Source organism: Plectropomus leopardus, chromosome 3, assembly GCF_026936395.1.
Source record: "Plectropomus leopardus strain MGB_pleo_1.0 chromosome 3, ASM2693639v1, whole genome shotgun sequence".
NCBI lineage: Eukaryota > Metazoa > Chordata > Actinopteri > Perciformes > Serranidae > Plectropomus > Plectropomus leopardus.
The window spans coordinates 3,098,944-3,122,402 of record NC_142178.1 but is presented as its reverse complement, the minus strand read 5'-3'; the positions used below and the strand labels follow the sequence as shown (position 1 = coordinate 3,122,402).

Below are 23,459 nucleotides of genomic sequence, written 5' to 3'. Positions count from 1 at the left end.
AACCCTAATCTCAGACTTTATTGATCCTTATGGAGAAATTTTGTTTTCACATGGCCCCATTCTCAGACAGTTCAACCCACATTCATTCTTAACAAAAATATACTTTTTAAAAATATTAAAAAAACAAAAATACAGAATATTATGAAAGTCTTTTTTCCCTCTAAAGGGAGATTTCTTTGACTGGCAATTCTGCTTTTTTTCAGTATATCCTCATACAATGGTTTGTATTATATGCTACAATTTAATGCCCCATAAATTACTTTAGCTACAACATAAGTTATGTAAGTAACATAAAGTTATAGAGGTTAGGTTTAGGAAAAGAAACATGGTGACAACATATCTTAAAATTACAAACACAGGCCTCCTGGGGAAAGTCCTGTGTTTTGTGACCCATCCACCACTCAACCTGCCTGTGAAAAGGACATCTTGAGACTCCCATCAGTCACAAGACTGCAGGCTCCCAAATTACAAGAGTCGGCACAAATTACTTGCTCATAATTACGTGTGATATGAACAAATTTTGGTGCATTACTTTTCGTAGGAAGATGTACCAACAGAGCAAACAGCCTATTTGTTTTTGATGAATAAAGAGACAGAAAGAAAGAGAAAGTGAGAGCCAGAGAGAAAGAAACAGGATGTAGGAGAGTGAGCTGCATGAAACCAACACGTTTCCAAGCCGTCACATATTGCCGCTTTGTCGGTTGACTTCAGCGTCTACACATTAAGCTCTAAGTATCCCTCTGCATTTCCTCTTTACTTTCCGGGTTGCCGCTCACATGATGTCAACACAAGCACATTTGGAGATTATGCTGCACTTGATAATGTTTAGGTAACAACAGAACACATGAAAACCAGCTCTGGGACGTCAACGAAAGCACCTGCTGGCACGGATGGTTAGGTTTAGGGGAAGGAGGCACATGGTGAGGTGTAGAAAAAACCATCACATTCAGATGTAAAGCGAACAACAGACTCACTGTTTAAAGCCTGGGGTTTGTTTTACTCATCCATCCCCCCTCCCTCCCGCTCTATAGGCATCCTTGCGCTTCTCATATTATGTCATATCTGGCAGCGTTTCAACCCGATGCCATCCTGTCACGTTTCATGACAGGTGCTGTCCGGCTGCATTCTCACCTGACCCCACCTGTATGCATATGTGGATAATAACACGGCGACTGGTTCTGTTTGGCTCCATTCTTACCCCATACCATCCAGCAGCATTTCATGCAGACGCAAAAGGTTGTTTTTGGTGTTGTGATCCTAAGTTGGGAGTAAGAACAAGTTGATAAAATGCAGCAAAGGGCCAGAACACTGCTGCAAGGACTCAATCTCAATGCTTGTCTCACACACGTATTACAAGTGGAAGGTCATATTATATAGGAAATATTAAAGGAAGATGTTTTTTGAATGCATCACATGTGATGAATTCTCATGATATGGGTGGATGTGTCATGTCACGTTGTTTGTACATCTTCCTACAAAAAGAAATTTTGTAGTTTGTACTTCTCCCACCTAACTGTGTATTCTATTACAACTTTACATCTTCAATGTAAATCTCACCAGACCTCTTTTGATGAATGCAACAAATGGTTCAAAGTTGCCCCCCCCCCACCCGGAGCCATGCCTGGTGGGGCTCGATGGCAAGTGCCTGGTGGCCGGGCCTTTACTCATGGGGCCTGGCTGGGCACAGCCCAAAGAAGCGACGTGGGACCTCCTTCCCGTGGGCTCACCACCCATAGGAAGGGCAAAAGGGGTCAGGTGCTGTGTGAGTTGGGTGGCAGCCAAAGGCAGGGACCTTGGCGGTCCAATCCTCGGCTGCAGAAGCTAGCTCTAGGGACGTGGAATGTCACCTCTCTTGTGGAGAAGATATAGTCGGCCTCACCTCGACACATAGCATGGGCTCCGGAACCAGTCTTCTTGAGAGGGTTTGGACTCTCTTCCACTCTGGAATTACCACTGGTGAGAGGCGCCGGGCAGGGGTGGCAATATTCATTGCCCCCCGGCTCGGTGCCTGTATGTTGGAGTTTACCCCGTTGAACGAAAGGGTAGCCCCCCTCCACCTTCGGGTGGGGGGATGAATCTGACTGTTGTTTGTGTCTATGGTCCAAACAGCAGCTCAGAGTATCCACCCTTTTTGGAGTCCTGAGAGGGGGTGCTGGTGCTCCTTCTGGGGACTCCCTCGTTCAGCTGGGGGATTTCAACGCTCACACTGGCAGCAACAGTGAGACCTGGAGGGGCGTAATTGGGAGGAATGCCCCCCCCTCGATCTGAACCCAAGTGGTGTTTTGTTACTGGACTTCTGTGCTCACCACAGATTGTCCATAACAAACACCATGTTCAAGCATAAGGGTGTCCGTATGTGCACTTGGCATCAGGACACCCTAGGCCGCAGTTTGATGATCGTATTCGATCATAGTCGTTTCGTCAGACTTGCGGCCGTATGTCATGGACACTCGGGTTAAGAGAGGGGCGGGGCTTTTAACTGATCACCACCTGGTGGGTAGTTGGCTCCGATGGTGGGGGAGGACGCCGGTCAGACCTGGCAGACCCAAACGCATTGTGAGGGTCTGCTGGGAACGTCTGGCAGAGTCTCCCGTCAGAGGGAGCTTCAACTCCCACCTCTGGGAGAGCTTCGTCTATGTCCTGGGGGAGGCAGGGGACATTGAGTCCGAGTAGGCCATGTTCCGTGCCTCCAATGTTGCCTCAATGTAAAGTTATATGATTAACATGAAGTTACTGTGGTTAGGTTTAGGAAAAGAAACACACTGATGACAAACCTTAAGATGACTCAGAAGTTCACCGAACACTGTCTCCTGGGGGAAGGTCCTTTGTTTTTTGACACATATCACCCCAACCTGCCTCCTAACTGGACCAATCGGATCCAGTTCCTCCTTTACTCCCATCAGTGCACTGATCACATGACCACAGCTTTCCAAAATACATGGATATGCACAAATTAATGGCTCATCATTGCATGAGATATGTACAAATTTTGGTGCAACTTTTCGTAGGGAAATGTATGAGCAGTGCATGAGAAAAGCCTGCACCTAATAATGAGCCAGTTGTGAATAATCAATGTTTTTTGGAAGGCTGCAATCACAAGACTAGTGCTCTGACAGAAGTAAAGAAGAAGGCTGTGACAATAAACAATACTTCCACAAGGAGACCGATGAAGGACAAAACATCTCTCATGCACTAATTGGTAGGATATCCAAAGGGTACTTTAGCACATGGAAAAAAAAGACTTCCCTTGTGAAAAAATAAACACACTCATGCAACAATTAACCCTGGCAGACAGCAGCCGATAATTCAATACTTTAAAACAACTAATCTCTCTGTAGTTACTAGTTTGTGTGGAGCAACTCATTTAAATTCAGAAATGTTTGAATTTACTTATGATTATATTATATTATATTATGACTTAATAAGTTTGGGCTTGGAAACAGGTATGCACAGCTGGTATAGCACAAGCTGCCTCTGTAGATGTAGTCAATAGATCCTCTCTAAATATGTAAATATAACAACTTCAGCTGGTTAAGCACTGGAATGTTCATCTTTTCTTTCTTTTCTTCTTTTCTGTCTGTCTGTCACATAAATGCAGTGTACTTTGTGACTCCATGTAAACAGCCATGCTCAGTGACAGTGAGACATCTGCTTGAAGGACCGTCCTCCTACTCACTGTAGCACTGCACAAATAAACACACGGTGCATGCTTAGTGGGAATCACACTCAAACACATAAACATACCCTCCATATTGTGGTCAGTGCAGAACCACACATGCACTCTCACACACTTCAAGTGTTTCCGAAACAACACTGATGAGTGGAAGGAGTCGTGTTTGTCTCTACTGTTGCTCCATTCTTTGAACTGTATTTCTTTTTCTCTTGTCCCATCGTTGTGATTGATGACTCAGAGGAGTGGTGAGTCATAGCATCCTCCATGCGCATGCACACACACACACACACACACGAACACAACCAACCAACCTTTAACACTGTTCTTTCCTTTTACTGGAAGCAGGTTCCCCTTTTCAGTCAGAGAGATATTTTTGTTTTCCTGCCCTGGTTCGCCCATGCTCCCCTGGACTCTTCTGGGTGCTGTGTATGTTTGTGTGTGTGTGTGTGTGTGTGCGTACGTACATGTGTGTGTGTGCCTGTGCGTGTGTGCGTGCGAGCATGCACTGTCTGCATGTGACTGTGAGTCTGCCTGTTTACTTTATGCAGCAGCCTTTGGCAGCTCCCTCTCTGCTCCAGAGCTCTCCTCCCAACTTTAATTAACACACACACACACACACACACACACACACACACACACACACACACACAAACAGAGCAAACTTTCACCTTGCTGTAAATGTAGTAGGAGTATAAATTACTGCAGTTGGATGCTCAGATCAGTCACTTATGTACAAAATACTTGCATTTTCTAATATTTATTAACATCTATACTTTCAATAATTTAAATTAAATCTCTTGATATAAGGCAAAGAATCTCTCTATGTATGTATGTTTGTACTTCATTTTCATTTTCATTTTTTTTTACTCTTTTCAGAATCTTATTTTTTGTAGTTGTTGCATAAATCTGTACAGTAAGACCTCTAAGAACTACAACATGTGTAAAAGATATGCCTACCTTTGAAAATCCCACCACACAGAGCCCTCAAGTGATTTTTTAATTTTATTGCTCACTTTCTGAAGGAGGCAAACGGAAAAGACTGTTTAAAGACACAGCAACATTTACAACACGTTCTCATCCCAGCTCGTCACATGTTGCCACTCTGTCAGTGACCTGCTTCTACTAATGACGTTTTACTCAGCCTGCGTCAGCTGCTTACGCTTCAAGATGCTGTGGGATGATGCAGCACGCTCCTTATGTTTACACAACAGCACATGGCAACCAACGCAGACCGTCATGATGGGTAGGATTAGGCAACAAAGTCACAGATAGTTAGCTTTAGGCAAAAAAGAAACATGGCAAGGTGTAGAAAAAAAACTCACATTCACACAGAAAGTGCTCTAGCACCAGAGTCGGCTGTTTATGGACCCATCCACCCTATAAGCACACTTGTGCACCTTGCATTATGTTGTTTCTGACAGCATTACTAACTGACGCTGTGCTTTAGCATTTCATGTGCACGTCCCTAGTTCCGTCATGCTTGTACATCAAAAGCACTGACAGGGTGGACGTACTTGATGAGTTTGGAGTGAGGACAGGCTGGTCATTAAGATATATGACTCAAAACTTAGAAAAGCAACATAATTTCATATTTTTCATACGTAAACATAATAAATCTATCGTTGTTCAGGGCCCAGGTGTGGTGCTCGCAACCCAGAGAAGAACTGTGTAGACTGTGAGGTTGTTTATTTGAATGTTTCTCAAGAAAACCATAGGCCATGCAATCTGCCTATTCCAAACAGGCCTGATTTGAATGGGCGCTGCACTAGTTAAGTAAAACACACAACTCATCTGTGTCCAGTATGCCCCTGCTTTTCCTTTTTTCCTAAAGAAACAGATGTAAACTTTGAGGCATTTTACACATTTTCTGGCAGCGGCAGCAGACTGTAGGTGTAAACTTTGACTCTGTCTGAGTTTAGTTGACCACAGTTGAGTGGTTGTCTTGTAGCCAGCACGGTAAACACTCCCGCCAGCGCAACAGCTGTTCTGCTGCGAGAGAGACAACTTTTCAGAAATCTTCAACATTTTTCCACTGTGGAAACTCCTGTCCTGCATTATCTGGCTTCATGTTTTTATTAAGGCATGAAAAAATAAAAGTGCACCTGTTGGAAAAAAAAACAAAAAACACGAGATATCTGAAGCAGCCGTGCTGCCAGAGTGAAATGAACAGCAGACAATCAGCCAACACTCCCTGGAGAAGCGATTGCTTTGACCGCAGACCTCAAAAATGTTGGGGTGATCATAAAGTGAATCAAATCTACCACAACAAACAACCAGTTATCACACACATGCTGAGGAATCTTAACCTCTAAATAAATCTTACAGGCATGTGGTGGGATCACAACACACAAAACTCTCTCTGCAAGGCTGCTCATTTGCATATTTTTACTTGAGGGCTCACATGTTCACTGAGTGAAACAAGCTTCAAGGTCTTAGCAGAGGCCTCAGTGAAAGCAATGTTAGCTTTGGTGAATGCAATACCATAAATCTGAAATTAAACCTTTTTTTGTTTCCTTGATTCCTGAAAGGATATTGACGATAGACAGTTCTCACCCTACCCCAGAAATTCCCCCTCTCAAGTGTCTCCCCTCTGCTCCCTCTCTCTTATTTCCATCTCGCTCTACAGCCTTTCAGCCGTTTGTTTCAAACTGGTGCTTCATGTATTTGGAGTACAGGTCCAAAAGAGCGCGATTATGCATTCAAGCCCTGTAAAGAGTTGGAGACGGTACGTGTGTGTGTGTGTGTGTATGTACGGTGAGCCACTCTGCTTTCAGTGAGAAAAAGGAGAGGGAGAGAGAAGGAGGCTTTACCATGCAAATCCCTCCTACTACTTTATCTGCCTCCTCTCATATCGTCCATAGCAACACGGATATGGGCTGTAATGAGGAGGACACACAGGTTAACAGCACTGAGCTGTCTCAATGGCTGCAGTTGACACGTTCTTCATGCACACACACACACACACACACACACACACACACACAGCAGTGTCTTATCAGAGACATCAAGGAGGTGTATGTGTTAGTTTAAAGCCATGAACAGACGGCAGCAGGACAGGGTGATTCAGTTGATAAGCCTCGTTGGACTGTTGGCAGCCTGAGACTTTACCCACTTATTGTTACACACACACACACACACACAACCACTCACCCTCTCTTTATTTGACAGTGCTGGGCTTATTTCGATTTATGAGCGTATTAGTGCCATTACCCGAACACGTGTCACAGGCGCTTCTTTACCAAGGAGGTGGAGGGTCACGTTTGACTGCACACACACACACACACACACACACACACACACACACACATGCACACACTACAGCAGATGAGAGGAGTAAAAAGAAAAGGTGAATGGTGTTTTTATTTGGATCGATTGCAGCTCGGTTGTAAGAAGGACAATGATATACTGCATGAAAAGGTTATTTTCATATTTCTAACAGATATCTGTGTGTGTACTTGCAGTCAGACTTGGACAAATTTAAATGGAGCACAAACACAGTTGGATCAGCAGTCCAGAGTCTGGCCCAGGATAACATTAAACGGGTGGGAGGAATGTACGTGTATTATTGGTCATCACTGTTTGACAGAAAAGGTATTCAAATACTTAAAGTGGTAGTTGGTAAGACACAGACATGTAAGCCCCCTTTTCCCCAAAGAAAGAAAATGTGCATTAAAAGTGAGGAAAGATTTTTTTTTTAGAAAAAACTCTCTTTCATACTCAAATTATGAAACAGTAGGTCACAATTAAGTAACAGTGGAGTGCCCTACTAAGTCACAATTTTGACTTTTTCAACTTCCAGTCCCATCCTTATGACTTACAACATCTCAGAATTCTCTTTTATTTTCTCATCTTTTTGACTTTGTATCCAATAATTTTTAACTGCGATGAATATTTTATATTTTTGTCAGTCCAAACATTTCATGCTTTTTTTCTGGGCTTCCACATCCTCAAACACATACAGCGAAACACAACAGAAATAAAAAGGAAGCCAATGAAAGCCGAAAGTCAAAGATAACAGTCGTGCCTTTGCAGCAACAGCTGGGACCACACATCACAGAGGATTACAGGAATAAAGCTCATGCACAAATACTACAGGGACATAACACATAAAAAGAACAAATACATCACATCTAATGCAAAGATATCCTTTCTTCGGCAACCACAGTCACCACAGGGGGTTAAATCTCTCAGTTCTGTTGCAAGAGTGTTTATGTGGTGCTTGGAAAAAAAGCTCATCTGCTAAATAAAGTTTCCTAAAGCGAATACTTTACACACAAAATGTCCATTTCATATATCAAATACTCACCACACATTACCTTGAATTCTTGAAGAAAACTTTGTTTTTCTTGCATGCCTTTACATTAAACAGAGAAGCCAGAAACTAAATTCATGAATATTAGAATTATATATTCAAAATTTATAAGAGAATATTTGTTTTTTTATTTTTAACATTTTGTCTAGGACATTGGACATGTTTGTTGGACATGTTTGTTTTTACTTATTTTCCTTTCTTTACTATTTTTTAAGGTAATTTTGATTTGATCATTGATTTTTTTCCAAATTTTTGGGTCATTTCTTGTGGAGTCTCTCATTGTCTTCTTATGTTTTTGAAAAAAAATCAAGCTAATGTGTTCCGATTTCGAAGGGTTAAACCTGCAAATACATAAATACTTTCCTGAACTGCAGACATTATTTAACATGAAAATATTTTGGTTTACCACTAAACGAACCCATCGCCAGGATCAGTTTGATCATTTTGCAGCTTTTCAAAGAAGCAGACCTTTGAATGAATATTCTGAACGTTGGAGAAACGCTCTCGCCTCTTGCTGCTCTGAGCGCACACAGGCCTCTGTGATGCTGCTGCCTCCATTCACACATTAAAACATCAAACATCCAGAAGAATGACAGGTACACACTGGATACACGCAGACACGCGGACATGCTAAAACAACAGTGTGGCAGCTAGCGACCACCATGCTGGTAATAATGAGGGTGCAGAGTGGCGCCTCAGGCTGTCCCTCCAGCCTTGAGGGGGGACAAGGTCTGGCTGCGGCTCCCTCGGTGCGTGGGGATGCATCACTGGAATCATTTAATTCATACCGTAAACGTGACAGGGTTAATGAGTGGCAAAGAGAGCCTGGGGACCATGGGGGACTGGGTGGGGGGTAGGATGTGTGTGTATGTTGGTGGGTGTAATGTTTGTGTGTCTTTATAGTGGGAATGGTGCAAACATGATAGGCAGAGGCCAGGGCGCTGTAGCCTGCAGTTACAACTAATGCTCTTTAATTCGGGATGCTCCGGCTTACCAGAAAAACTCCTGGAAATTGGCCGAATGGCAGCATTAGTGCTTGCAAGTGTGTGTCATAAGTGTATGTGTGTGTGTTAGTGTGTGTGTGTGTGTGTGTGTGCGTGTGGAGAGAGGAGGAGATGGAGAAAGAAAGAGACAGAGGTGGATCAGGAGTATCAGGTTCAGGGGGAGACAGATGGCGAAGCCTGGGTGTCGTTTTTTTTTTTTTGTATTTTTTTTGGTCGTCATTGGTTTTAATTACCAACAGAATCCATACACACACACACACACACACACACACACACACAGTTACTTTTTACATGTATTCAAAACACCCAAGCAACAGACTGCATGCACACAGACAGAAAAAACACACAGTGAGCTGTCATTCAACGCCCTCGCCAACAACAAACCGCTCAAATTTTGCTATCAGACCGGAGGAGAGGAGAGGAGAGGAGGAGGAGGAGGAGGGGGAGTTAGGAAAAGGAGTGTAAGACGGAGAGGTTAGGACGGTAGACAAAAGCGCGGCGCTCTGCAGAGGAGAGAAAAATGAGTGAGGACTAAATTGGCTGGGTGGAGTGATGGAAGACGGAGGGGAGAGGAGAGTGAGAGGCAATGGTGATGGATGAGCAAATGGTGGGCGCCTGATGGGGGAGCGAGGGGGCAGAGGAAGGGAGGAGGTGATGTGATTCGCGGGTCGGAAGCACCAGAAACCCCCACCCACCCACCCACCTCCCTGCCTCAAACCTCCCCTCCCTGCTTCTCCATTAACACACTGTGCAGCCTGGTAACACTAGCACTTATTGTCTGTGAGGCGTGCAGTTTACACTCGCCTTTGCCCCGGACGATTAAATCTGGCATCAACACACTGGACTGCTTTCACCGTGGAGGTGCACACCAGGCTTTCTCCTCTCCTGAAGCAGGCACCGGTCTCTGTTAAGATGCCAGAAAAACTGGCTTTGTTTAGTTTTTTCATTTTGGGTCAAATTCTCAAATAAAAGAACAAAAGATTTAAGACACAAAATTATATTTTGTGGCATAAAAGTGAGACTTAAACAAGATGCATCTCATGAATTTTCATCATTATTCAGCTGTGCCTCTGCCATAAGTGTATGTCTTTAAGCCGAGGTCACAGAAACAGCTTGTTTGCTTCATCAAAGCTGCTGCCACGGTGACATTAGGCCTCCAGGAGAAAAACAAAAGCCTCCCTCCTTGGCCCCCCCTCCTCCTCCTCAGCCTCTCCCTCCATCCCTCTCTCCCCTGGGACACTATCAGGACATGGAAAGGTCAGGGGTCCTGTAGCACTGCAGTAACCACAGAAACACACTCACACAGACACAGACACAGACACACACACACACACACACACACACACACACACACACACACACACAGCACCTGCAGACAAAAACACCTCTGCCATGTTACGTCTTCACTGAAAAAAGCCTCAATTTTGCAGACTGTGATAATAGACATGTCTTGTCTGTAATTCAGTCTTAATGTGTTTCTACTGATTGGTTTGATGCAACACAATTATCAATGTAATTTCTTCTGCTTAGTTGTTCTACAGTAAAAGATTTTCAAATCTCAATCAGTAAACTTTGTCCACTTTTTAAAAAACAAACAATCACTTAGTTTATTCAAATTCAATTTCTATTTTGCATGCAAAGAATATCTTTTGTATGTGTATATCTGACATAACCCTCTATAGTACCGTGTCGCCTCAAGGTAACATGCCTAATTTTTTTGGGCTATTTACACTCACACAATCATCCAAAAGTATGTTTCAAAACTTTAAAAAAAGAGCCAGGGCCCTAAAGCAACCAACAGCATGATTTATATGGTGACATGACTGTCTGGAGGCCATGTTTAGTCCCTTTTTCTGGGCCTTTCTCACAGGGTTCAACTTAAATTCTCACAAAAATGAAATGAAATGTCTTTTTTTTTCATTTTACACTCTGGAGAAGATTCACAATTAACACAATGCCGTACATTAATAGAAACCTGCCTTGAAATTTTTAAAATTTCCTTAAACAAACAAACAAACAACAACAAAGAAACAAACAAAAAAACAGACTGGCATCATTATGTGTACCATTATCATCACCATCATTAGTCTATATTTAATTTTTGCCTTATCAACATGACTCTGGAGTGAAGAGAAACAAACTCTTGATGTCCAGTAGATTAATGCTGGATCTTACATGTAGTGCCAGTAAATTTGTCTCACAGCATCCATTAAAAATAATACTGTAAATACCTAGTAAGCTGCCTTTTAAAGGAGCAGTGTGTACAATTTGTATGGATTTAATGGCATCCATCACTGAGGATTGCAGATTGCAACCTGTGTGTGCTGAAACTTCTCCTGGTTTGACTTGCTTCAATGTTTATTGTTCAGGAAGTTTTTACTGTGAGCAGAATTGTCCACAGTGGATTCTCCTCTCCAAAACAAACAGTCCAGGTGATTTCGACTGTAAAAATACTAAATTAGCGTCATGTTACAAATCTGTGTTTTTCTGACACTGCTGCTCATGGAGGGGCTGCTACTTAAAATACCTGAGCCAATATTTGGTTCGTCAGTTCTGGAAAAACATGGTGGTGTAATATGGTGATCTCTGTGGATGAAGATCTGCCTCCTATGTAGATATTAACGGCTCATTTTAAGGTCACGAAAACACAGTGATTCTTATTTTCAGGTGATTATACACTAAAGAGAACATAAATAAATAAATATATTATATTTCATTTCTGCCAATACATCCCCCGAAACACTGGACCTTTTACAACATGAAAATATTCCCAGAGGACTTAAAGTCTCTGGTCTGGATGAAAACAATACCCTAGTCACCACAGTAAAAAAAACATTTGTAACATTTTTTCTCTTCCAGATGGCCAGAAATGACCTCTCCTCTTGACTTTTTGTCCAAAGATAAAAAAGCATTATTACGTTCAACATTTGTCCTATAAAGATCCTCTGATACCGTGTTAGAGCAGGCAGCAGTTAATCCTCAGTAATCTTCTGATCTATGATTCTATGAACATTACATAAACACGCCAAGAGGCACATGAAAAAATTACAAGACAATAATTCCATTAAATTGGTTTATTGATTTATGTAGTAGCTCTGCATTTGTGTGAATGCTCGAACTGTGTGTTTGCTGTACACCAGCATGGGCGATGTGGTGGTTGGGAATCAGTGTTGAATCAGACATGCCAGCTTCCTTGTAGGATTGAAAAACTCTTCAGAAACCTCTTAGTAACTTTATTTTTAAAAAAAAGAGAAAAAGAAGTAATTTCTTGAGACCATCAGGGAGAGAGCAAAAAAAATATTGAAATTAAATATATTGTAATTCCTTCCCATGCATGTTGGTCAGAGTTGTCACGGTCCTGAACTCTTACACCAACAGTGCAGTGTTTGTGCCTCTGTCTGCTCTGCACAGGCAGTCAGCAGATAATTCAGCAGCAGGATCAGAGCCAGCTTCTCCAGTATCGCCCTCTTCAACCACATTCTTTGATTTAGCCTCAGAATCATTAGTAAGGATCTGCTTCTCTACCAAACCAGTGACTACAGCCTGTCTTACTGCATCTTTCCTGCTCCCTACTGTCACTGTTATCTGGAAACACACTGCATGTATGAGCAGGGTGTGACGGCAACCTCGCCCAACTGCAATGTGTCGCGCGCCTGTGGTGTTCAAACAGTGATGTTGCATATGCTTCTTCATAGAACTGCCTGTTGCTATGAGTGCTCAATTTTCACATTTATAAGCACCAAATCCACTCATTAATGAAGTTATGCAAGCTACTACAGCACGGTCCTGCAAACATTTCACAGTAAAATGCCTTGTGTCAACAACTGATGGGATTCTGTCACCAGAGATGTTTTCAGAGAACTTTGATTTTTTAAAATGGAAGCAGGAAAGTTTGAGTAAAACAGATATGTTTTCTATTTCCTAATCTCTGTGACAGAGAAAGACACCGTAAGTGTAATAAAATGTGGTATACAGTATATAAAATGACCAAAATGCCATTTTCACTATTTCTGCTGGCAATCGCACACAGCATGCGGTAAAAAAAAACCCCAAACAGGCTTGTTAACGCTCATGCACTACTGACATGTTTCTGGCATAATGGCAAACTGGCGAGCAATTTGTATCAGGTCCGCCTTTTGCATGAGTTGAGTGCCTTCCAAGTTGAATTCTCAACAGACAACTCCAACTTAAACTCTATGGTGTGTGCAGTGATCAGACTATTCAATAACCCAAGAGCAATCAAAATTATACCTGCTAAACAGGTTTATCTCAGATCCTGCATGAACTGCAAATTGTTTTCCCCAGAAAACAAAACCTGAAGGCCATGGGTCACAGTTTTGGAAACTAAAAAACACTGCACATGTACAAAAAGGTGAAAGCTAAATCAGGCCCTTTGGTTTCTAAAAGGTGGTGTGGAAATAAAACTCCTCACAGCCACTCACTGATTCTATCAGAATGATATATGACAACCCAAAGCATTAAAGTGGGAGTGGTTGAATTGAGGGTAACAAAATGAATGCCAAAAGAATCACACTTCAACACACTCTCAAAACAAAAAACACAGAAAGCCAACTGAAGGTGTTGACACACAACCAACTGAACAGAGACAACCTTTCAAAACCTCCCAGCCAGGCTGATCACCAGCAGCTGAGGACAACATCACAGCTGCACCACATCCTGATTAACAAGGAAACCTGGGACCTAGGCTGTGTTCGAAACAGCCTACTGCAAACTACAGTTGCAGTCAGTAATGAAGGCTCAGCTGTGAGATGAGTAATGCCTTTGTAACGACTGGAAGTGACCTGATGTGGCGCTGTTACGTTCGTATTACTGCCAAATTCCTTTCCCTTTTAAACTTTCTGATTGTATGCTGTTCATATGAAAGCCCAGGCTGGTTTGCTGGTGATTACTTCTTGAAGTTTTTTAGCTCAGTGAGTAGAGCGTGCGCCTCCCGTATGAGTAGATGTTTTAGCAGTGGCCTGGGTTCGAGCCTGGCTTGCGGTCCTTGCTGTGTGTCACTGCCGTTCTCTCTCCCCCTCTCCTGTCTCTCTCCAGCTGCACTATAATAAAGATATGACAAGTCAAGGAAAAAATATTTAGAAAATAAAGAATAAATTCACTCATGTCTCCTGTATAATTGTACTCCTATTAGCATACACTGGTATGTGGTTTACCTGATAAAAGTAATGTAAATGACCTTAAATGATAAAAACATGTTTTTGACGAGGCCTAATTAATTAAGTGTGACACTAAGGCAAGCTAAGGACCCCATCTGGTGGGTTACGTCTGATCAGCTGAGTGATGGCTGGGCTTGAGGTGGTGACACAAGAGCAACAGTTGCGCTGTCCGCACAATGCATTGTGGGAAACAGTAGGTGAGGCAGACTGGTCCAATGCATACTGAGGATTTTTTCTGAATCAGTATGACAACAGGGTATTTCTGGCATACTGTGGATTTTGCTTTTCTTTGCATACTGCATACTGCATACTGCATTTTGACCAAATCAGTACATACGGCTAGTGTAGTCAGCGGTTTCAGACACAGCCCTAGATTTTGGATCTCTGTGGATCTCTGACCATTACAGACTGGATCAGTGTTTGAAATCTGCATTTCACATCTCAGAATTTGCTTTCCCTCTGCACATTTTACAAAAAGCCAAATCTAGAATTTGGTATGGACATTGGTCATCGGGTCCATGCAGCGATGTTCGCTCTATCAAATATTTAATATATGCAACTCACATAAAAAAGAACTTAATTCAATTCAAAACCTGCTATGGCCTGCAATCATCAGCTGATTTGATCATTGGTTGAATGGTGAGGTGGTTCTCTGTCAGTGCAATGGTCATAAGTTCAATTTCTGCTTGTGCCAACATGCAGGTTGTTTGAATCTTTATGTATTTCACAATAACTTTTGACACTTTTCCCATAGTAGCACAATTTATGTATAAATCAGTAGACATCTTTATGTGAAGAACAGAAACTCTCTGAATCACATTGTGAAATGGTCAATAAGCTGATCAGTGGGCGCCTGAGGGGCCTGGCGTCTCTGTAGACCAGACAGTTCTAGCAGATGGCCAATGCCATCTTAAACAATGACCTGCACCGCTTGCACTTTGAGTTTCAGCTCCACTGGAAGAGGTTTTTAGTCCAGAGGTGTAAAACCAAGTGATATAAAAAACAGTTTTGTTCCAGCTGCCATAGCACTGGTGAACAAGCTGTAGGAAATTGCACAAAGTTGCACATTGCACAAGATCATTTGGGAGCCTGTATCTATGATACATTTAGTCATAGTTTTTCGATTGTTTTTATTTAAGGTTTGCTTTTATAGTTTTGTGTTTTTATAGGTATTTATTACATATTTAACATTTTGATATACAGTGGGAAAGCTGTGTTAATGGATACCTTGCACTTTATACTGCAAACCAAATCTATCTACGGATACAAATAAAGCAACCTGAACCTGAACCTGAAACTGAACCTGATGGGATGCATTACAGATTCCAAATGTAGTCGTGTGAAGCACATCATGTTTGTGAAAGATTTAAATAAGTCATTAGAGCATAAAATGATGGCCACCATGGATAATTTAGAAGAACATCAAGAGTTTTGCTTCTTGTCTATTAAAAATGGAACAAGCATTCAAATGTTTGCATGTCTTCCTTTTGTTATTGTGTCAGCCTTTTCTTGTTGAGGGCGCTTTTTGTTGGTTTAACATGTACATGAATTTCTTTCACACTGTGATGTTCAGTTATGGAAGTGTTCATTATAAAGTCTATTTCTGTGTTTTTTTTTCTCCTGTGAAATCATTAGTGTGTGTGTGTGTGTGCGTGTGTGTGTGTCTGTAAGAGAGAGAGAGAGAGATTAATGATGATAAAAATCTCCCTCTGTGTGTGTGTGTTGTGTGTTGGCTCCAGAGGAACAGGTCCCCTCTGCCTGATACAGTATCTACTTAAATAACACATCTCATTAAGCTTGCTGACTAATGAGGTGATTAGCCCTGGCTACCAATAACTAGCGTTAGCCTAGTGTAGCGTTAGCAGCTCTCTCCGAGGGTTTAAGCACAGTGATTCAGATGGAATGGCTAATATGGATGCCGGTTCGGGCTTTTAATTGCCTGAAAGCTATTAGAACTAATGTGCAGATATGTGAGGGACAAATTACTTTAATTAGCCTCTACTAATGTGTTTGCTCGCAGAAATATTAGCACATAGCATCAGCAGGAGGAATCGCAGAGTAGCAAAGAAAGGCTGGGTGCCCTGCTTTGGATTAGGGGTGGAGAGCTACGGTGTGTGTGTGTGTGTGGGTGTGTCTGCACGTGCGTGTTTGTGTGTGTGTGAGTGTGTGTGTGCTAGCAGCTCTTTGAGAAGGGCAGGGGGGCCTCAGAAGCAGTGAAGTGTGCCACAGCTATTTATAGGCCCAGTTGATTGCAGATTTATTCTCCTGGGAGGGAGTAACTTGGAATAGTGTGTGTGTGTGTGTGTGTGTGTGTGTGTGGGGGGGGGGGTGCAGGGTATGAAGAAGACTCACTGTGGGAGGAACAGCTGTCTGTCAGGAGGAATCTGTCGGTTAATTTCCTTTGGGGAAGAGGCAGAATTGAAGGCTGAGACAAGATGTCTCTGGCTACAAATGCTGATCGCTCGTCTACTTTTGGGCCAATAAAATCAAATAGATTTTTTCATGTTGTTTCAAAAGTATTTCACTTTCAGTTGCTGCTTGATTAATGTTCAGAATGTGAAATCACAGTCTGACCTTTTGATTGACAACTGCAAATTTTAAAATATGATCAGGTATTTCTCTGGTTGGAGAAACACTTTTGATAAAGCATGTGAACCATATAATCAAAGCTCTTACTTCAGTTGAACTGAAGTATCTTTAATGCCGATTGTACAGCATAAACATTTCCTCTAAAAAACAGTAAAACACTGTAAATCTTGATGCTTTTTGGAGCTGTATTACACTGTAAACCTCATATTCATCTGCAGAATACTGTAACACATTTAACGGTAATATGCTGTTTTAGTAATTTATGATAGTGACATTGTAAAATAAAAGTAGGATGATGGCAACTACAGCTGGCAGCAGTTGCACTCAGTTTGAGTAAATTCCATTTCTTGTCTTGAGTAAAAACTACCTAAATTTAACAAAACACTGCCATATTAGAACTTTTTAAGTAACATTTTCCAATAAATTACACAACTGATTACTCATAAAAAGTGATATAATAATTATTAATAAGTAAACAATATGACTACTTTACCAGAAGGTTATCTTTACTTTAAAAAATGTCATACACTGGAGACCATATTAATCATGTCAATTATTTTTAACTGACCAAATGTTCAAAAACTAAATGAACAAGGTACAAAAGGACCTTTTTCACAATGAACATTCAACTGAAACAAACATTTCTTGAACAGCTCACAAAAATGTTTTCTTTGAATCACAAACAGTCTCATGCCATTGTTAGGTCCTCCCCATGGGATCATGGGTCACAAGCACCTTCATGGTTTGGTCCGTGTGGCCTTCACATTTGTATTTCAGCATATAACAAGATGCCATTCCAATACAATTATAAGCAGTGCTGTATTGTATAGTATTTTCTGGGAGTATCTGTAGTTTGCTTTTTCCCGATGCATTTTAGTTACTTCCTACAAAATAGGGAAGTCAATTTCTAGAGACTGCTACAAACTTTAATTCCTGTTCAAACACAGAGGCATGTCGGCTATGAATCTAGTGATAGATCTGATCAATTAATAAGTTAACAGTTGCCTCAGAACAACATAATAAACAGGGAGCTTACCTGCCACTCAACATTCTCCAGTCCAATGAATTAAAACTGACTTTGGCAAACAGGCCTCTTCTTGCTGAGTCTAAAAGTGGGTCACTTCCTTATCTAAAATATCTATGAATATTTATCTATCTATGTATCTATCTTTCTATCTATAAATTGCTATTTTTGGCAAGGAAATGTAGTCAGGGTTGCATCCATATGTGGAATCCTTTCTTGGACTATTTGCCTGGCATTGTTCACATTATAAATATATAATTATGATAACTATAAATGCAGTTTTTTTTCTTTGCTTTAAAAAGTAACATTTGTGGAACACTTTTCAAAAGAAACCAATTTGCTCAGCATTGGATGGTTTAAATACTTGTGAAGGCGTCTGAATGTTGCATGAGGAAACTCATGTCAATCCAGGTTTCAAGAGGTTACTCGCTGACAAATATACTAAATTGGATTTATACAATATATGTAGGTTTGTTTTCCACCCTCTAAAACCTATTTTTACAGTGTGGGATGGTTACAGGGGCTAATTTGAAGTGAAACAATCTCATCATTATTGTCTGCAGTAGAGGCCAAAGCATCTTTGAGACAAAAATGATTGTAAAGAAGGTTAAGCTCAATATTTAAAAGGTGGCATTCCCATTTAGTACACAGTGTTCCTCCACACAGTTGTGTTTGTCTCGGCTGTGGTCAGGGCTGCATGTGTACGTCAAGCAGGAAGAATAAAGCGGCACAGTAAACAAGGAGGCGCACGAGGCTGGATTGGGCTTTTGACAGGGGGATGGGAAATACTGTGGCTGGCGCTGTGAAGTAGATGAATTCCTGACTGCTGGCATTTATGGTGCAGACAGCATCGGGCAGGGTGGGACAGCAGGGAAAAGTTAAGCTCATGTTGACACGGCAAACATAAGCGACATGTTCACGGATGGGCACATGAACGTGTGTGCTTGTCAGTGACACATTGGTGGTGATGTGATCATTTCTCCTGTGTGTTTTTGTGAGGTAGTCCTCTCACTTGACAGCTGTATCTCTTTCTCCTTCTTGTTTATTTCTCGGAGGGTTTCAAAAAACGAACAGAGACAAAGAGCCAACAGCAGCCTCGGAATTGTTTGGCTGCTTTCAGAGCGGCTGAATGACGAAAGTGTTGCAGGCATTAACCCTGTCTCTTCCTGAACTCTTTTTGTAGGCCGAGTGACAGATGGAATGGTGCCAAAAATGTGAACAATGCCAGTGAGCTCAGCGCTGGTTTAAATGAGCTGTTCAGAGGAAGGAGGCAGTTAAAATTAAAGGTCTGAGTCTTATTAACAGCGTGATCTGACACAATGCGCTCTGTTGTAGTGTTTTACAAGAGTGATTAAGGTTGGGGTTTTCTTTCGCTATAAAATGAATTGCTTTAGCTTTTGATGCAGGCTGTTAATAAAAGCTATAAGCACAACCTTTGAGTATATGTTGATGCTGATAAGGTTTGTTTGATATATCTGCAAGACTACACAGAATAAACATTTATTTTGGGTTGTGAATCAGCTTAGAAAGCTCTGAAAACTATGACTGTGATATTGAATCCCTTTGAATCCTGAGCAAATTTGCTTGATTCTCTCGAAAACATGGCAAGAACTAAGTAAAGCACTTAAGAAGAAACCAACCAAAAACCCCCAAATTAGAAAAAAGTGTTAAAAGTCCGAAAGAAATTAGCTGAAAATTAGCAAAAACCAACCAAACAAACAAAATGAAAAAAAAGAAGTCAAAAACAACAATTAACTATGATACTGCTGATACAAACTAAATTATGATAACTATAAATACAGTTTTTTGGACTTTGGAAGAACCCAGTGAGCAACTTGAGAAGAAACCAACCAAATACCCATAAATTAGCAATGAATAAATAAATTGCAAAACATAAGAGATAATAATGAGAATCATTATTTAAAATAATTATAAAAATATATAATTATGATAACTATGAATACCATTTTGGGACATTTTTCCCTAGCTTTTGAAAAATAATACTCTTTTCCGAATTTACAAATTTCCTGCAATTTGTGGAACACTTCTTGCCAAGTGGCTCATTTTACTTTTTCCAGTGTTTTCAAAAGAAATCAGTTAACTCAGCACTGGAAGGTTTAAATACTTGTGAAGGTGTCTGAATGCAGCACGAGAAAACTGATGTCAAGTAATGAGCCATTGGCCTGTAAAACCACACACCGCTGTGGCTTGTGGGAGGACAAAAGGAGTGCTTTTTTACATTGACAATGAGATGACTAACAAACAGGTTTACACACACACACACACACACATACATGTATTTATTACTTTGTGTGGACCACGTAGTTTGAGTTCTTTGTGAGGACCACCACTTCCATTGTAGCTAGAATGATGCAAAAAACAGACCTACCACTGGGTGGGAGTAGAGAATTAGAATGTCACTTCAGATTGCAGAAAACTCAAAGTAAAAAAAAATATTTTTTTTCCATAGCTGTGAGGACCGGCCCCTGTTGCTAGGTAGATTTGACGACATAGGCTTTTTTTGATTGGCTACTCTAAAAGAAACTTTAAAAGCAAATAGTAGACACTGTATTGCCAGCATTTTGCAGACTCAACTCAGCAATATACAGTGCTGTTAAACTGAGCTTTTGGTGTTTATTTTTAGTTTAAAATCAGTATTAAATTTTATATATATATATATATATATATATATATATATACAGTCTATTATAATATTATATTATAATAATATTATAATATAAACATTTCAATATTACAGACCTTTATCAAAATAATAAATTGTTCAATGAAGATTCCACAATTACTCAAGTAAGCATGGTTTTAATGTAGGTGACATCTGAATGCAATTTCCGATTACTTTTATTATTGATTAATCTGCACAGTATTTTTTTAATTGATTTGGTTTTGTCTATTAAGACTTGGAAAATAGTGAAATGCACTTTGTAATTTCCCACAGCCCAGTGTAATATCTTCAATGTCTTGTTTTGTCTTACCAAGAGTCCAAACCAACTTCATGACTTCCACGACTTCATTAAAGATTTAATATGAGATCATAGCAGAATTGCTTTTATTTTAGTGGAATATAACTCAACTGAGGGCAGAGATTTTTGGTCCACATTACAGCCACAATGAATAGAAAGCTGGATAAAGGACTCCCTTGAAAGTTATCTTAATACAGATTCAGCAACTGTTAATTGCATCAGCTCCAGCTTATTATGAAAAAAAAATACTGAACAGCCGGGCAAAGGACTTCCTTTAACAATTTTAAACAGTATCTTAATACAAATCCAGTAGCTGTTAGTCAGTCCCAGTTTATCTGTCAGTCCCAGTTTATCCTAAAAAAAAAACTACTGGACAGCTGAGTAAAGGACTTCCTTGAACACTTTTAAACAGTATCATAATACAGATCCAGCTACTATTAACTCTGTCAGATCCAGTCTCCATTCTAAAAAAATAGTACTGGGAATAATACTGGGAATAATAATTCATTGAACAGTTTTAAACAGTAAATTGATACAGATCCAGCTGCTTAATAACATGAAAATAAATTATACCTGCTTTCTTTTTTGGGTTGTGATGGAATTGTAGACTTGGTTCTAACATCTCTCCAGTCACGATGGCAGAGTATCGGTTCTGCATTAAGAGTCTTGAGACAAAGTTTTTACCAGGAACTCTATTCAGAGTGATGTACCGTCCTAGCTGTCGCCATACTGCTGCCTTTTCTTCAGAACTCCAAGGCCTACGATGGCATTTCTTTTGGGAGAGAAATGGTGGATCCGTACCTGAAACACAAATTAGACAAGGTACTAGCATCCTCACTGCTGAAAATCATGCAGTCCTGCATATGGGACTGATGGCTTTATTTTCTACTCTGAATTTATACTCATGGAGATTATGAAGACACACTGTCACAGAACTGCTGAGAAACTACTGAAATATTTTTGTGACTGTATTATTATCATTATTATTAAAATGGATTATACCGTTTTTATACCTGCAGTACCTTGGGAAGGACAGAAGATAAACTATGCAGTCGTTCTTTCTGGTTAATACTTGGCAACTGTCTTTCATGTGAGCAGTATTGGAGCAAAACATCCATCAGTTCAGGAAGGGACAGAAGAAGAGTTTACCTCTTTTCTCAGTCCTTTTCAGCTTGTGTGATGGTCCTAGAGTTGAGGTCTTTTGAGTCAGAATGTCTGGTTCTTCTGCAAGAAAGGGACAAGAAGCATGAACTGCAGCTCATCCTACTGGCAGATACACTAATATCACAGTCATATCACAGTGCCACTGCAATTAATCTAAAGTTACGTTCATACCATCTGAATCTTGAACAGGCTCAGAAACGCTCCTTGACCTATCTTCTTTGGAGGATGCTTCAAGAGAAGACAAACAGCAAGAGAACATTAAAGCTACAAGCACCGTGGGCTGGGCCCTTGCAGCCTGCACACGTCACCATGCGCATTTGCTGCTTGGTCCCTAATTATCATCGCAGTGTGAAAATTACATAGTCCAACTTACTTTTAAGGTAATTTAGAGTGTATTAAGAATATGTAACATGATTGGACAGGATTGTTACTACACATCAGTGGGAGGAAAGAAAAATAAGCTGACAGAAAAAGAGTTTACCTCTTTTCTCAGTCCTTTTCAGCTTGTGTGATGGTCCTGGAGTTGAGGTCTTTTGAGTCTGAACGTCTGGTTCTTCTGCAAGAAAAGGACAAGAAGCATGAACTGCAGCTCATCCTACTGGCAGATACACTCATATGTCATATCACAGTGCCACTGCAATTAATCTAAAGTTAAGTTCATACCATCTGAATCTTGAACAGGCTCAGAAATGCTCCTTGACCTCTTTTTGTTTGAGGACACTTCAAAGGAAGGACAACAGCAACAGGACATTATTGTTAGTGTGAAATTACATTGTTTCAGTTCCTAAAATTAAATTAAGAGTGCATAAAATGTGTTTCTGAGAAACTTTTTATCTTATTTGTTGGTCCTGATAGCCGGGCCAATAAATACAGTTGACTGAAAGAAAAAATCTGGTGTCTGTTGCAGGACTGTAATGAACTCTATCAATCAGTTAATTCAGACCTAAAGAAAGTACTGACTGATATACCTGTCTGTTACTGACCTACCTACCTGTGTGCATCCTAGCTTTAAGCACGCAGAACATGATTGGACACTGCATGACTGTTACTACATAGCAGTGGGAGGAAAGAAAAATAAGCTGACAGAAGAAGAGTTTACCTCTTTTCTCAGTCCTTTTCAGCTTGTGTGATGGTCCTGGAGTTGAGGTATTTTGAGTCAGAATTTCTGGTTCTTCTGCAAGAGAAGGACAAGAAGCATGAACTGCAGCTCATCCTACTGGCAGATACTACTACTAGATACACTCGTACAAAATAGAGAAATGGCTACACAACTATTTTGTTATTTTGTGACATTCAGAGAGACAACAATCATTAAATAAAAATCAAAATCAAAAATCTGCACATTAATTAATGAGTTGCAGCCAAACTAACTTCATACCATCTGAGTCTTGAGCCTCACTTCCACTGACTTGTGACTCTGCCCAGCTCCGACTTTGAAGATGAAGGCACTGTTTAGATAGAACACACAGACACATAACAAAAAATAAACAAAAAACACCACATACTTTTTAAATATGAATTAAACTGGAATACTT

The 23,459-nt window shown here is 40.6% G+C and overlaps 1 long non-coding RNA gene across 1 annotated transcript; it reads right to left on the bottom strand.

The window, feature by feature from the left end:
- Positions 1–21,442: 21,442 nt before the first annotated feature.
- Positions 21,443–22,689, bottom strand: LOC148189861 (uncharacterized). Its single transcript, XR_015776166.1, has 3 exons — positions 22,096–22,689; positions 21,910–21,984; positions 21,443–21,561 (listed from the first exon to the last, which is right to left on the bottom strand). It is a non-coding gene; the product is annotated as an uncharacterized LOC148189861 (long non-coding RNA).
- Positions 22,690–23,459: the final 770 nt, after the last annotated feature.